Raw genomic sequence first — 12450 nt, forward strand, 5'->3', positions numbered from 1 at the left:
CTTAGTTTTTCAGTTTCTCTCACATCTGTCTACCTCTGTTTCTACCATTTGGGCACTACTAGATTCAGGTACCATTTTGGTCATTTTATTTACTGATGGAAGAGTTTGCATAGTTATTCCGAGTAAGAGCTGAAATTTACCTTCACTAGTGCTTGCTATGAAACAGGTGTGGAGAGGGGTGCCAGAATATTGCCAGAGAGTTGGACAGAGGTCACTCCACCTTCCTTACTGCCCTCACCATATAGTTGGACCCAGCACTCCTGGTGACTCTGAATCATCCATCCCCCCACCCATTGATAGGGTTCAGTGTTCCTAACTCTGGATTGTTGACACAGTTGCAGACCGGCAGCTTGATGAATAGCCACAGTGAGCCAACCAGTTTATGGAGGACATAAAAACGGTAGTAATTCTGCTTCACCTCCAGATGATCTTCATCAGATTCCCAAATTTTATTTATTTGATAAAATTTTTCATATAAGACATGAACATGTCTTTTTTTTTTTTTTTAGAGTTTATTTATTTATTTGACAGACAGAGATCACAAGTAGGCAGAGAGGCAGGCAGAGAGAGAGAGGGGAAGCAGGCTCCCCGCAGAGCAGGGAGCCGATGCGGAGTTCAATCCCAGGACCCTGGCATCATGACCTGAGCTGAAGGCAGAGGCTTTAACCCACTGAGCCACCCAGGCGCCCCTGAACATGTCTCTTGTACTACCAAAACTAATACTAAAAAGGAAAATACATTTGCAGTTGTATCTCAGTTGGTTTTTATTTGAGATGCATGCTGTCCACACCTGTACTGTTGCTTGTGGAAAGGCTCACAAACCACATCCGGAGATCTTTCTCCAAATATAAAAGTAAGCCACTGGTTTTATCCGGAAGGGATTGATACAGAACTCAAGAGTTCTGAATATCATGTCAAGAAAGCAGTTTTTGATGCCACAGAATGCAAATACTTAGCTGTATTTTGATTTACATTTGGTCTTCAACCAAACTTTTTTTTTTTAAACCTTTTTGCCCAATGTGGGGCACGAACTCACAACCCTGAGAGCAAGAGCTGCACACCACTGACTGAGCCAACCAGACACCCCTGCCAAATGCCATTTTATTTTAAATGGGGAAAATTCGGGGCACCTGACTGGCTTGATCTCTTAATCTTGGGGTCATGAGTTCGAGCCCTATTTTGGGTGTAGAGATTACTAAAAAAAAAAAAAAAAAAAATAGGGGTCCCTGGGTTGCTCAGTCAGCTGAGCGACCCACTCTTGATTTTGACTCTGGTAATCATCTCAGGGTCCTGAGACCCCTATGGAGCTCTGTGCTGAGCAGGGAGTCCGAGATTCTCAGTCTTCTTCTGCGCACCCCCCAGCCCCCCCACCAACTGGTATGCATGCAATCTCCCTAAAATAAAAAAACCTTTAAAAATAAATAAACTTAATAAAATGGGGGAAAGTTGAAATTTGTTGTTACATATCACAGATACTATAAAAGCGTGTTAAATTATCTTTCTAAGTTTCAATACCCTGCTTTAAAAATATTCTTTTTTTTTTATAATTTTATTTTTATTTTTATTTTATTTATTTGACAGAGAGAAATCACGACTAGGCAGAGAGGCAGGCAGAGAGAGAGGAGGAAGCAGGCTCCCTGCGGAGCAGAGAACCCGATGTGGGGCTCGATCCCAGGACCCTGGGATCATGACCTGAGCCGAAGGCAGAGGCTCTAACCCACTGAGCCACCCAGGTGCCCCGAAAAATATTCTTTACGTAAGATAATTTTTTAAATCAGAGATTACATACAAATTATGACCTTTTTTTTATTCCTAGAAAGCATTGGTAAAATCATCGATTGCGGATCTCAAATTTTAGCATGCACCAGCATCTCCTGAGCACTTGTAAAGAAATCCAGTTTCCTGATTCCTGTCCTACGCCTAGAGAATCAAGAGTGTTTGGGACTGAAATTAGGGATTCCGATGGCAACAGTCACAATGATGGTGGGATAATGTTGAGAAAATCCGAAGTTCAGAAATTTGGGGGCTGCCTTTATTTTGCAGAGGAGGGATTTAAGGCACTTTGAACAGCATTGTTCTAGGTGGTTCTGAGGACACTGAGATCATTTTCTTCCTTATGCTAACTGTAAATGAAGCAACCAGCTGAGGACTCCCATTCCTACTTGGGGAGAGAAGTTCCATTGCCTGGTGATTTACTAGATCACAACCATAATTTTTACTACTTGGAGATTAGGTGAGGGATGCTTACCTTTAATATGCTTAAGAATAGGTCAACAGAACTTACCTTTGGTGACTGTATCAGGAGTATTTTAGTATTTGACTAAATACTAAAAAGGAGTTTTCAACTTCTTGGCCTTTACTTGATACTAATAAAGCCGCTTAAAAGTAGAAGACAAATAAAATTTGGGGGCATACAATTTTTTCTTTTGAGACAGTGAAGTTTGTGTTTGCTTTATAGACGCCTTTTATAAGTAGCCTAGGAGGGCGCCTGGGTGGCTCAGTGGGTTAAGCCGCTGCCTTCGGCTCAGGTCATGATCCCAGGGTCGTGGGATCGAGTCCCGTGTCGGGCTCTCTGCTCAGCAGGGAGCCTGCTTCCCTCTCTCTCTGCCTGCCTCTCTACTTGTGATCTCTCTCTGTCAAATAAATTTAAAAAAAAAAAAAAAAGTAGTCTAGGAACAAGTATTATTAGTTTGTGTTGCTGTAATGTCAAAACGAATGTTGAAACAGAGCAAAGGGGGGAATATCTTTGCAGGTTTTGCATCCTGGTTTAATTGCTTAGTTGGATAAAATGTCAAACTTGATAGATTATTGGAGCTGTTATTTTGGTGGTTAAACAAAAATGAAACTGTTGTGGGTGTTCGCAAAGAACACTGCTCCCTGTGTCTTGGCTTTGCTCTGGAGAAAGTTTCAATTGTTTGGAAGCAATACTCCTTAGAAAATGCAGCTTCTGTGGCTCCTAGCACAGCTGTCTAAATTACCAGCTCTACGGGGGCCTTTGGACAAGCATTGTTGAACACTTTTGGAAACAATTTATGTTTCTGGTTCCAAAATGTCTGTGGTTGTTCCCTGAATAGTTGGGAAGCCTAGAAGTGGAGAAAGGTATGGCATTTTGTCTAGATTATTGAAGTCAAAACTTTTTTTTTAAGTGTCTCTAGAACAAACTCCCATCTTTGTGCCTGCGGCGGGTTGTGGGTTGGGGCTATTAAGAGGATATTGACCCCCTGGGCCTGCCTTCCCCAGTTAGTGCCTGTTCTGGAGATGGCATGCTGTCAGGCTGTGGACCAGCCTACAGAGATCTTCGGTTATTATGACCTTGATGAGGAAAGAAGGATGGGGAACATGAGTGAGAGTACAGATGTTTTTGAAAGTCTGTGCCTGCTGTGTGAAGCCTTGAATTTTCACTTTGAACATTTCATTTGGTAAAGGATGTTATAAAACTGCCTTTACAAAACAGTCCCCTTCCTATTGAAATTATATGTTGCCCACGAGAGCTTGGGAAGCCTCAGGTGTGCTCCGTAGGGTTTATTTTACTCATTCCATTGTGTAAAATGATACTTTTTTTCTGAATGGGATTGTATGCATTCTTTGGTGAAAGCTTCCTTGTGTCTAAAAGTAGAAGAGAGTTTTGTGTAGGACTGACAATTCTTTTGCTGTGTGATACTTGTCTTTGCGCCGTGCTGACAATTCTTTTGCTGTGTGATACTTGTCTTTGCACCGTGCTTTACCTGTATAAAAATTACCAACAGTCATGTACTGGCCAGGTACAGGGACTTGCCTATAGGAATTTATTTCATCCTCCCAACAGTTTTCTGAAGTGTAGGTACTAGTATCTGTGTTCCACAGATGTGAAAACACTGCACAGAGAAGTTAAGTGATAGGCCTAAGGCCACACAGTGTTGGAACCCTTCTGGCCTTAAAGGTCAAACTCTCCATCAAGGCTCCAGTGGCCTCACACTTTACTGGCTCGCCTATGATGATGACTTTTCAGAGCAGGTCTTCAGAAGTAGATTCCAGTTCATAGAGGGGTGGGCTTTGAAATTTTTATACATGGTCCTCTGGTATGGAATGTGATTAAAAAGTGATATTAGTGGGACGCCTTGGGGGCTCAGTCGGTTAAGTGTCTGCTTTCGGCTCAGGTCATGATCCCAGGGTCCTGGGATCAAGTCCCACATCAGGCGCTCTGCTCAGCGGGGAACCTGCTTCTCCCTCTGTCTGCCGCTCCCCCTGCTTGTGCTCTTGCTCTCTCTCTCTCTCTTTTTCTCTGGAAATTAAAAAAAAAAAAAAAATGGTATTAGTAATACTTGTTACATATTCTACTAGTTTTAGTTCTGTTCACACTGAAGGATGGCTTTATAGTTTATTCCTAATTCTAACATTATAATTGTATTTGATGTATAAACCAGTCACCCTTAAAAGCACATTTGGCTAAACAGCTAAAACATTGGCTTAGAGGAGAATGTATTGGTGGCAGTTCATTTTTCAGGTTTTTTTTTTTCCCCTTATGGGGGTGTGTCTTCCTGTTAGTTGGTAGGCCTTCCCAGTAAAGTGGCTTCTACATGAGATGTATAGATGTTCTGGCCTCCTCTTGTAAGCGATAGTGGCATAAATGGTGACAGACCACTTTCAGGAGGAAGTCCTGATCAGTACAGAAAGTAAGACTTTGTTCTCTGGACTTGAGACCCGGGTCCTGCTTCCCCTGCTCAGAGGCCCTGTGAGTACTGGCCTGAAGAAATCACAGAGAAAGCATCCTTGGAAGTTTTTCTGCTAACCTCTCCCTCACATTTTGGAGACTCCTCCTGAGACTTCTGTAAGAAAAACTAATTGTGGTCAGAAGCTGTCAAATGTGAGCTGCCCTGCCTGCTAACCCCGTCTTTCACAATGTCTTCGTCCAATTGCTGCAATGTTCTGATGCTGCTGATTTCAAGCAGGACGCTTTCCGCTGAATGCTGAGCTGGAACCACAGCAGGGTTCACTCTGCGCTTGGTTACTTCTGCCTTTTGGCTCCTGACTCGAGGTTCAGATGCAAATGCAAAATAGTAAGAAATGTGCTTTGCTTTACACGCTTTTCACCTTTCTGGGTTCCCCCTGGTGATCGGACGGTAGAATGAGTAATTGCACCATTAGAGCCGTATCATCCCTAATCCTTGGCAACCAGCGATCTCTTCTCTCTCTCTCTCTTCCTCTCTCATTTCGTCATTTCTAAAGTGTTATGGAAATGGGTCATGACAATATGTGGCCTTCTGAGATCGGCATTTTTCACTTCAGCCCCTCTATCCAAGTTGTGTGTAGCAATAGTCCACTCCTTTTTATGGCTGAATGGTATTCTGTGGTGTGAATGGACCACAGTTTCTTTAACCGTTTACCTGTAGAAGGGCGTTTTGGTGGTTTCCAGTTTGGGGCAATATCAATAAAGTCGTCGTGAACATTTGGGTACAGGTGTTTTGTGTACAGAGGTTTTAATTTTTCTGGATTAAGTGCCCAGGAATGCAATTGCTGAGTCCGATGGTAAGTATATGTTTAGTTTTTTTTTTAAAGAAACTGCCAAATGGTTTTCCAGAGTGGCTGTGCCATCTTACAGTCCCACCAGCAAAGTAGAAGATTCAGTTTCTCCGCATCCTTGCCAGCTTTTGGTATTGTCACCATTTTTGATTTTATCTATTCCACTACGTAGCATATCTGGTTTTTAAGTTCATCAGATAACTTGGTAAAACCGACCTGACGAAGAGCAAAGATTTTTGAGTCACATGTTGTTAGCATGCTGCAAGACTGCCTCTGTACACAGCATTCAGTGGTCTATTGACGTGCTCTTTCGTCACCTGGCTATGGTTTCCTTGAGAGAGGAAGGAGGGAGGAGGCAAGAACTGTGAGCATGAGACTCTCTCCCTTTACCTGGCAGGACCTAGCACACTGCTGCCAGCGATGGTGAACAAACAATACTATCCTCAAACTATGAATTTCTGGTAACTTCTTTAGAAATTTGCCTCAGTGAATAGCTTTAAATATGCTGAAAATTTGGCTTAGAATGGCCCTACCAACTTGTTCAAATTGTTTTATTTTGTCAAGTGATCATATTTCTCTTAATATTAATTAGCTTATACCGCTCATTTAAAAAAACTATAATAGCACAGAAGTATACATATAAAGCAGAAGGCAAACATCTCCCTTACCAGAAGTAGCTACTATTAAATGGTTTTAGACTTTTTTTTTTTAAATACTTTGGGAATGAAGGGCTAAATTCTTTTTTTTTTTAATGTTTGGTTTTTTTTTTTTAAGATTTTATTTATTTATTTGACAGACAGAGATCACAAGTAGGCAGAGAGGCAGAGAGAGAGAGGAGGAAGCAGGCTCCCTGCTGAGCAGAGAGCCCGATGTGGGGCTCGATCCCGGGACCCTGGGATCATGACCTGAGCCGAAAGCAGAGGCTTTAACCCACTGAGCCACCCAGGCGCCCCGGTTTTAGACTTTTTTAAAAAAAGATATTTATTTATTTGACAGACAGGGATCACAAGTAGGCAGAGAGGCAGGCAGAGAGAGAAAGGAGGAAGCAGGCTCTCCGCTGAGCAGGGAGCCTGATGCACGGCTAGATCCCAGGACCCTGAGATCATGACCTGAGCCAAAGGCAGAGGCTCCAACCCACTGAGCCACCCAGGGGTCCCTAGACTATTTTTTTTTTTTTTAAAGATTTTATTTATTTATTAGAGAGAGAGCATGAAAGGAGAGAGGTCAGTGGGAGAAGCAGACTCCGCCGAGCAGGGAGGCCGATGTGGGACTTGATCCAGAGACTCCAGGATCATGACCTGAGCTGAAGGCAGTTGCTCAACCAACTAAGCCACTCAGGCATCCCTCTAGACTTTTTTTTAAAAAGACTTTTATTTATTTGAGAGAGAGAGAGCCGGGGGTGGGAGGCAGCGGCATAGGGAAAGAATCCTAAACAGACTGCATGCTGAGCTCAGAGCCCATTGGGGCCTTGATGTCACAACCCTGAGATCATGACTGGAGAGAAAACCAAGAGTGGGAGGCTTAACCAACTGAGCCACCAAGTCGCCCCAGTGGTTCTAGACATTTAAGCTATATGTTTTGTATCTTTTTTTCACTGTGTGTGTGTGTGTGTGTGTGTGTGTGTGTGTGTGTGTAGTCCCCAACTGCTGTTCTGTTAATGCTTTTTTATTTTCAGTGGAGAATGTATTATGGGCATTTTCCCTGTGATGTTTTTTTGTTTTGTTTTGTTTTTAAGTGCTTCAGCCTGGGACAGAGTTGTATTCCTTTCTCTAACCCTTTTTTTGTTCTCTTACAAAAGGGTTGAGAGATACCTTTGAAAGACCTAAACAAAATGTATTTCCTTCCTTGTTACCTGTGTTTGGGTTGAAATAAGGTTGTAGCTTTTTTTCAAGGAAATCAGTAAAATTCTAGCTGTTAGGATCTACCTATCTGCTCTACTATAAATAATGCAAGTCTGATTTTATGAACCTTGAGGAAAGCAAGAACTGTGAGCACAATAATCTTTGGAGAATGTACAGTCCTTTGGGTATTAGTCTACTCAGTCAGGTGCTTAGTCAGACGGAGTGTTTTCTTAAGTGCTACTGAAATGCACAGTTCAGTCTTTATTTTGAAATCTCTCCTGTCTTTTCTCTCTCTTCCATTATTTTGATTACACTGATGGGACATTCAAGCTGTGCAGTCTTACCTTTTATTTCCCTAGCCTACCTAAGCCAGTTTGAAGATTAACTGTAGGTGAACAGGTAACCTTATCTACTTGGCTAGAAGTCACTCGTCTACATGAAACACATGTCAACAAAGGCCCCCTAGGCTTGGGAACCTGTGAGAAGGTCACTTAATCTTATGGCATTTCTAATGGAAACCAACATGAAAAGTCAGGAAGTCTGACTTACTGGAGGCAGGGCATGAGTATGGGAGGTGGCAGGGAATAGAGAGAAAGAAGATAGTGTGTGTGGAAGTATTTGAGGGGAAGAATCCAGAGGTAATACAGTAAAGAACTGCATTCAGGAAATCTTCAGAGTTGAATGATGGAATCTTTGTTCTGAGAGGGTGGTTGTTTACTGGGGAATAGGACCGGAGCTTACTAATCACTTCATTATGAGGCTTTGGGAGTTGTTTAGGTGAGGGACTTGGATGACAAGGGCCTTTCCCTGCCCTTCTGTATTAGCAGCTCAGGGGAAAAAAGGGAAGAAATAGCTTTGTATAGAAAGTTGCACGTCGAGTGGTTCCACGATTTCTGTTGCCGGGTTTCTAAAGTGAGCTCCCCTGGATGGCAGTTGGGTCATGTCGCTGACTTCCTTCCCCCCTGTCTTGTTATTAGGGCCACAGCCTGTGTCCTGTCAGCTTTGGACTCTCCCTTTTCCTGCAGGCTCACTGCTTTTTCAATTCCCTGACATTTAGGGATCTAGTATTTCACGGTGCCTGAGGTAAGCAGGTGCTGTACCCTTGATACTGGATACCTTTCTGAACTATTACACTGCAGCGGATAATCGGGTGCCCACAGTTAGGTTATAGGACGGGTTCTGGTACCTGTACCAGCAGGGACAGACTCCCTTCGCCTGCCCCCACACAGCTGCGGGGAGAGCGGGAGTTGCAGCAAAGTGCTGTAAGGCTGCTTGAGCCTTACGCAGTGCCAGTTACTACATCTGAACATGAAAGTGGCTCGTTAAAGATTAAAGGCACTGCCTGGTCCTTCTGGCCCCAGGATGGAATGATCCCCGCCATGGCGACAGCCTCTGTCTCCCAGGAGAGGCCATTTTATACAGGAGGTTTGTGCTTCCAAATGTTACAGTGAGCCTGCGTTGGCTGATACTGTGGTGATAAGTTGGCATTTGGGTACTCTGAAGACATATGAGCTATATAGCATCCCATGGTTTGAATTTCTAGGCAAAACTGCCTCATCAGGAAGTCAAAAGCCTCTACTTTCAACCCGCGCCTTTAGGGAGGTTTTATCCCTTGTTTTATTTGAGTATTCTGTTGAGTCAAGTGAACTTTAATTTTCACAGCCATAAAAATTCCATTAAGCCCCTTGTACTGCATCCCAGGTGTGAAAATGTCTCCCTATAACGACTGTGGGTGACAGCTAAAATCCTTAAGAGTAGTTAGGATAATTGTCTCTGGAGGCTTGAAGAAAATAATGTTCAAATACAGTTCAATTGTTATGTTCTTGGCTGTTCTTGTGGGTAAGGGGACTAATGTCCAAGAGCTTCTCAGACTACTGCTCATTTTGGAGGTCTTTGAAACAGAACTTTTCATTTTGTAAACAGTGCTCAGGGAACATAGCTGTATGACCAATCTCTCGAAATATCCAAGGCCACCTGCATCAGAATCACGTGGGAGAGGGAGTTCCTTATTGAAAATTCTGATTCTGGGGCCTCTCTCTGCATTTGTGCTAATCCAGAATGTCTGAGGGACTGGGATGGGAAATAATCATTTTTAATAAGCACCTCTGTTGATTGTTAAGTACCCCTAGAGTGGATTGTCGAGTATCCTAAAATTTACTTTATTTCTCATGTTTAATTTCTGTGATTTATTAGATGATAGATGTTTGGTTGATGCTCATTTGTCTTTTTCGAAGAGGAGGTACTCTAGTTTTTTTTTAAAAAAACGTTATAAGATCCTACAACTCCAAAGATTAGAATTTGGCAATGTCTCTAAGTCTCCACAAGGAGAGACAGCCAACCACTGGTTCCTGAAAACTTGGTTTCATCAAGTCAGCTCCCTCTCAATAAGAAAAAGGATATGGACATAAATAGGATTAATTTGTTGAACAGAATAAATGTGCAGTATCATTTAGGATGTTGGGGAGGGAAAAGTAGGTAAAAGGGAGATGTTAAGAAGAAAGAGTGAGAAAGGGGAAAGATTGGGGCGCCTGGGTGGCTCAGTGGATTAAGCCGCTGCCTTCCGCTCAGGTCATGCTCTCAGGGTCCTGAGATCAAGCCCCGCGTTGGGCTCTCTGCTCCGCAGGGAGCCTGCTTCCTCCTCTCTCTCTGCCTGCCTCTCTGCCTAGTTGTGATCTCTCTCTCTGTCAAATAAATAAAAATAAAATCTTAAAAAAAAAAAAAAAGAAAGGGGAAAGATTAGTTCATAAATGGTAAAAAATTTAAAATTAACCCATTTTTAAATTACTAATATTTGAATATGTGTTTCTTGCAAAAATAAAAAAATTCAAATACTCATAAAGCTAAGAATACCTCCTTCATCTGCTCCCACCACAGCTCCCTCCCTGGTATGTGTATCATCCCATTATCTTTTTGTATGTATTTGGTAATTTTCCACAGATTTGGAAGACTACAGAATCATGAGATGTGAATATTTTTATTTCTCTTTTGACACCTGTTTACTGTTTATAATGTTAAGATCTCTTGCAGGAAAAAAAAAAGTGGCCTATAAATGGCATTACATATTCCTCTTCAAGAAAAACAGTGAGTATGAGTGTGTGCAAATTTTATACACACACTAAATATCTCCTGTGACCCCCCATAAAATGTACCTTTAGGTGGTGACTTGTCTGAGTTTTAAGATAATGCATTGAGAGAAATGACTAAGCACAAAGCCAAATTATTTTTCTTATTTTCATAGTCTCATAGTTTTCATGTAACCTCACAAAAATTCAAGTACCTGAAGTCATTTGCTCAGATTTAGCCTCTTTTTAAAGCCCGAAATCAGGGTAATCCTTGGCCTTTCCAGTCTAAAAGAAGGAACTGGGATGGGGTATGCTTATATTTTGGAGAAAAAGAAGAACTGTACAGAATCCCAAACAGGGAAATGATAATCTGCAACAGTTCTCCTCACCTGCTAAATGGTGTTTATTTTAGCAGAATTAGGAAATCCTGATGCTTCTGGCTCTTGTATTTTTCTTTATATAATTCACATTTACTTCCCAGCCACAATACTATCTGAATTTTCTCTTCCTTATTTAAAGTTAACTAATATATAGAATGTGCCAGAAGCTTCTAACAATAATGGTTTTTTTCAAAAGAGGTTTCCTATTTGTCCGTTCTGTGTGTGTCTTGAGGGTTGCTCCATATTAGAATGTTTGTGACTTATCATCAACTACAGAAATATTTTTTAAAAGTGTGGTCCATGAGATAACAGTTGCCAACTGCTCTAAAGATGTCTTTATCATTTGAAAAGAACTAATTAACACACACTGTAGGAAAACTTTAAACAGTCATTTCCTGAAAAGGAAAACACTGAAAGGGAGGAATAAAAGAGGGAACATTTTATGAAACCTTATAAAAGCTCAGTGTGTCTGTACTACTGGAATAATGTAATTAAGGGGAATTAAGCCAATTGGATAAATAACTTTTTTAAACTAGCCCCTTGAAAAGGAATAGAATTAAGTAGCATAGTTTTTAAACCCAAATTCTGACAGTCTGCACATACATTTTAATTAACCCAATAACATTTATTGAGTGACAAGCTGGGTTGGCAGCACATCCAGAGCTCATGCTGTGGAGGACCTACCTTGATGGATGGACAGGGCTAGGTGTGGTGGCCTTGAATGCCCATGCTGAGGAAGAGCTGATGGCCTTGGGAAGTTCTGAGCAGGGAACAGAAGGATCTGATGTGAACTTTAATGTTTCTTTCTTGTCTAATGAAAAACAACAAAAAAAAACCCCACATAAAGCAAGGGCTTAATCTTTTGTTTTCTTTGTATAGCACCATTCTAGCCGGTCAGGGCAAATTCAATAATAATAGCTGTTGATGAGCCAGTCATTCTAGAATTGATTTTTTTAATAAGCTGGCCAATAAATGAGATTCGACACAGATTTAGGGATTTTTCTTTTAAAATCAAGTGTTAATGCAGTTTTCAGAGACTCCTGGATTCCTTAAGCATCCGGCAGGTATGCTGGTGGATAATGTGGCTTTAACTGTGTGTGGCAGCTGATTAAAGCCTTCAGTTACTTCTGTCTTAATTAGAGATTCTGCACTGTCTAGGGAAATAGAGAGGTCAGGGATGGCCTAATGGGGAAACAGAAAGGGGAGCCTGGTTAAAGCTGACAAAAATTCACTCTGGTGATTTGACCAACTAGCGATGACCGGGCAAGTTCCTCATTTCCTCTGACCCAGATGTTCTAATTTATAAATGCAAAGTGACTTATTTATCAGCCTCTCAGGGGAGATCTTCAAGGCTGTGAACCTGCTAACCTTCAGTAATCTTGCTGTCCTGAGCCCCAGCCTGTTCTCAAATGAAATTTTAGAATGTGACCACAGGAGCCTTCCAGGTAAGGGCTCCAGGGGCCGCTGAGCAACCAGCAAGAGGGGAGTGAGGGACCAGCCCCCAGTAGTCAGCACTCCATTTAAAAAAGTCAGTGGGGCACCTCTTCTTTTCTGAGTTGCGGTTGATTGCGTTGGCTCCGGCTGGGTTGTTTGGGAAGCAGGAGTTTGCCTCGCATGAGTCAGCACTGCCCCGGGTAGACTGCCTGCTCTGTTGCAATCTTGCTTACT

At 42.1% G+C, this 12450-nt stretch overlaps 1 protein-coding gene across 5 annotated transcripts in view; it reads left to right on the forward strand.

Annotated features, from left to right (window-relative positions):
• RFFL (ring finger and FYVE like domain containing E3 ubiquitin protein ligase) overlaps positions 1-12450 on the forward strand; it is a 65622-nt gene that overhangs the window by 7736 nt on the left and 45436 nt on the right. The gene's annotated exons all lie outside the window — the stretch shown is intronic.

This window comes from Meles meles, chromosome 18, assembly GCF_922984935.1.
Source record: "Meles meles chromosome 18, mMelMel3.1 paternal haplotype, whole genome shotgun sequence".
In the NCBI taxonomy this organism is placed as follows: Eukaryota; Metazoa; Chordata; class Mammalia; order Carnivora; family Mustelidae; genus Meles; species Meles meles.